This window comes from Triticum dicoccoides, chromosome 3A (assembly GCF_002162155.2).
Source record: "Triticum dicoccoides isolate Atlit2015 ecotype Zavitan chromosome 3A, WEW_v2.0, whole genome shotgun sequence".
Lineage (NCBI taxonomy): Eukaryota > Viridiplantae > Streptophyta > Magnoliopsida > Poales > Poaceae > Triticum > Triticum dicoccoides.
The window spans coordinates 441,945,666-441,950,484 of record NC_041384.1 but is presented as its reverse complement, the minus strand read 5'-3'; positions in this window follow the sequence as shown (position 1 = coordinate 441,950,484).

Genomic DNA, 4,819 nt, shown 5'->3' with positions numbered 1-4,819 from the left:
CTAACTTTCCATTAACTCCAAAATGTTTCACTCCTCGCAAGGGGGATACTCGCAGATATGCTCTACCTCCAATTTCATAGGTTACCTCCTTGCGTTTCAAGTCTGCATAACTCTTCTGCCTGGACTGAGCAATCTTCAGTCTATCACGAATCAGCTTAACTTTCTCTTCAGACTCTTTGATCAAGTCCGGTCCAAACAACTGTTGGTCTCCTACTTCATTCCACATCAACGGTGTTCTGCACCTTCGTCCATACAGGGCTTCGAACGGTGCCATCTTCAAACTGGCTTGGTAGCTATTGTTGTATGAGAACTCTGCATAAGGCAAATTGTCATCCCAACTAGATCCATAATCTAGCGCACAGGCTCTCAACATATCTTCCAGAATCTAGTTGACTCTCTTGGTCTGTCCATCCGTCTGCGGGTGAAATGCGGTACCGAACTCCAATCTCGTACCCAAAGTCTAGTGTAACTGATGCCAAAACTTTGAGGTAAACTGCGTTCCTTTATCTGATACGATGGTCCTCGGAACTCCATGCAGACATACGATCCTGTACATATATATCTTGGCCAACTTCACACTTGTATAAGTGGTTTTCACTGGGATAAAGTGAGCCACTTTGGTCAAGCGATCAACTACTACCCATATGGAATAATATCCTGATTTGGTCCTGGGCAATTCGGTGATAAAGTCCATGCCAAGTTTATCCAACTTCCATTCGGGTATCGACATAGGCTGTAACAATCCTGCCGGCTTTTGATGCTCTACCTTCACTCTCTGACATACATCTCATACTGCTACATACTCGGCAATATCCTTCTTCATACCCGTCCACCAGAAACGTTCCTTCAAATCCAAATACATCTTGGTGTTTGCGGGGTGTATCGAGTATGGTGAGTCATGGGCCTCCTGTAGTATCAACTTCCTGATCTCTGTGTTATTGGGCACATATATCCGGTCCTCCAACCACAAGGTATTATGCTCATCCTCACGAAAACCTTTGGCCTTTCCTTTGCTCATTTTATCCTTTATCTCGGTAATCTCTTTGTCATCCTTTTGAGCTTCTCGAATCTTACCCAACAATGTCGATTGAACTTCCATTGTTGCAACAAAGCCTCTAGGAACAATCTCTAATCGAAGTTCCATGATATCCTCTGCTAACTCCTTTGGCACTCCCTTACTCGTAAGGATATTAGCATAACTCTTCCGGCTCAAAGCGTCTGCTACAACATTGGCCTTTCCTGGATGATAGTGCAGCTTCATGTCATAATCCTTTATAAGCTCCAACCATCTCCTCTGCCTAAGGTTCAGTTCCTTCTACGTGAAGATGTACTTCAAACTCTTATGATCCGTGTACACATCACAATGTTTTCCAATAAGGTAATGTCTCCAAGTCTTCAATGCATGCACTACGGCTGCTAGCTCCAAATCATGTGTGGCATAATTCAACTCGTGAGGTTTTAGTTGTCGCGAGGCATACGAAACAACTCTTCCATCTTGCATGAGCACACATCCAAGTCCCAAGCGAGAGGCGTCACAATACACTTGGAAATCCTTATGTATATCTGGTAGTGTTAGCACTGAGGTTGTAGTAAAACGTTTCTTCAACTCCTGGAAACTTGCCTCGCAATCTTCCTTCCATTTAAACTTGGTATTCTTCTTCAATAACTCCGTCATTGGCTTCGCAATCTTGGAAAAATTCTCAATGAACCTCCGATAGTATCCTGCGAGTCCAAGAAAACTGCGGATCTCGCTAACTGAAGTGGGTGCTAACCATTCAGTGACTGACTGAACCTTGCTGGGGTCTACTGCTATACCTTCTCCTGATATAACATGTCCAAGGAACCCGACTTCCTTCAATCAAAACTCGCATTTGCTGAACTTGGCATACAACTGGTGTTCCCTGAGTTTCTCGAGAACTAATCGCAAATGCTCCTTGTGCTCCTCTTCATTCTTCGAGTATACCATAATATCATCAATAAACACCACAACAAACTTGTCCAAATATTCCATGAATACCTTGTTCATCATGCTCATGAAATAGGCACGGGCATTAGTCAGTCCAAACGACATGACCGTATACTCATATAATCCGCAACGCATGGTGAATGCCGTCTTTGGTATATCTTTCTCTCGAATCTTCAACTGATGGTATCCCGATCGCAAATCGATCTTTGAAAACACCTTAGCTCCTTGCAGCTGATCAAACAGATCATTGATCATCGGCAGTGGGTACTTGTTCTTGATCATCACTTCATTCAAGGCCCGATAATCAACAACCATTCATAGGGATTTATCCTTCTTCTCAAGCAAAAGCACTGGGGCTCCCCAAGGTGATGAACTCCTTCGAATGTATCCTTTCTCCAATAACTCCTTGATCTATTTCTTAATTTCCTCCAGATCATTCGCGGGCATCCGATAGGGTCTCTTGGATATTGGCCCGGTACCTGGAAGTAGCTCTATCAAGAACTCGATGTCTCGATCCGGTGGCATGCCTGGTAACTCCTTTGGAAAAACATCCGAGTAATCCCTCACTACAGGCACTTCCTCCTGAACAACTCTCGTGAGGGTATTCACTTGGCTCCTCCTAGGCACATGCCTAGATACATACTTAACCTTTTTTCCCTCCGGGGTGGTGAGATAAATCGACTTACTAGCACAGTCAATACTTCCTCCGTACTTTGACATCCAGTCCATGCCTAATATCACATCCAATCCTTGTGACTCCAAGATAATTAGGTCGGACGGAGAAACATAGTTGCCAATGGTTAAGGATATCTGGTCGCACCATCGACTAGCCATATACTCTACTCTAGGTGAACTCACTAAGAGAGGGGTACTAAGGGTTTGGGTTGGTAGTTTAAACTTATTCACGAATCCCCTTGATATGTATGATGAATGCGATGCACCAGTATCAAATAGAACAAGAGCGGTAAATGACTTAACCGAAAACTTACCTATTACCGCGTCCGGCTGCTCTTCAACCTCCTCCACGTTAACGTGGTTCACTTGTCCTTTGTTGAATGGATTGGGCTTCTTCCCAGCGCTCCCATTTCCGTTTCCATTATTTCCTTCAGGGCACTCCGTGGCATAGTGTCCAGTCTTCCCACACTTGAAGCAAGTAACGTGACTTAGATCTCTTTTGGCGGGTGTGGCTGGATAGGGGTGGTTCTGATTGTTATTGGCTCTGTTCCCATTCCCATTCTTAGTACCATTGTGGTTATGCGATCCTCCTCCAGTTTGGTTATGACCTCCATGGTTATGAACAAGTCCTCCCGAGTTCGGGGTTAGGCGAGGCTTTTGCTGAGCTCCTGAGTTATACCTCCCTTGTCCATACTTCCTCTTACGGCTCTCAACCTGCTGCTGCTTCCCTTCAATCATAATAGCCTTATCTACCAACTCCTGGTAGTTATTGAAGGTTGCTACCATCAACTGCATACTCATCTCATCATTCAGCCCTTCCATAAACTTCTCCTGCTTCGCGGCATCTGTGGCCACATCGTCAGGGGCATAGCAAGATAGCTTGCTAAACTCATCCACGTACTGAGCCACAGTACGGTTCCCCTGGCGTAAGTTGCGAAACTCACGCTTCTTCATGCTCATAGCTCCTGTTGAAACATGGGCAGTGCAGAATGCTTGCTGAAACTAATCCCATGTAACTAATGTGCGGCAGAACGCACCTTCTCAGCATCTGTACATCCTGCAGTGGTTAACTCCCTTCCAATCATGTGGAGCCAATCATCTGCAACTATAGGCTCGGTGCTATTGGAAAACACCGGCGGCTGTAACCTCAGAAAACGGGCTAGGTTGTCCACTGGTGGCGGGTTGTTGTTGTTACCCTAGTTCTGAACTAGTAATTGCATCAAGGTGTTCTGCTGCTGGATCAACTGAGTGAGCTCCGGCAGGAAGGCAAATCCGGGGTCACGTCTCGGAGGCATCTGATGGGTTTAGATGGAAGAGATTAGAATAGAATGAGGTCTAATGAGAAGGCACTACCCATATGCACATGAGACAAACACAATCAATCAAGCAAGGGCATACAAGCGGTCTAGAACTATCGCAAAAGTGATCAACTACTACTAAATACATGGGGGGAATACTACTAATCATTGGGTGGTCATCTAGAAATTTTGATCGGTGGAAGATTCCATGATATCTGCTCCAGCTTCGTCTTCAAAGTCATCATCACTAGGGTCGGAGTCGGTGTCGTCGATGATGATGGAGTCCTCCGGACAAATCTCCTTGGGTTCTTCATCTTCTTCTACTGGAGTGGGGTCTCCCATGAATATTCCAATCTTCTTAATCAGGTCATCATTTTTCTCTAGTAGTGTCGCAATTTCCTCCTCATACCCATCGCGTGTAGACTTAAGTTCTTCTTCCATCTCGATGATCCTTGTCTTCGCCTTCTTCAAATCTATCATGTCTGCGCACATCTGATTCTCCTGGCGTCGAATGTGTTGGTTTAGATCCTGGATGAAAGCTGCAATTGATCTGTCCTTCCTGGTGCTGATCATCTCCCATTGCTCGTCTCGGCGCCCATATATCTGGTAGATGGTGTCCTTAAGATCCTTATGATATAATTCTCTAATGTGTCCCATGGTGATGTGAGCTGCCATACTCTTTCCTAGACTCCAGGTAGGTGCGTCGAAGGAAAATTATATAGGCTTAGTGACTGCCGTGAAGGTTCTTCCTGGAACTTGAACTTGAATCATCCATCGCTCCACTTCTGGTAAAGTGGCGTTGTAGGTCCCGGTGAAGCTTGGTATTCCTATGTTCAGGTACCTAGTGACTTCCTTCAAGTGCCATCCAAAAGGTGCTTCT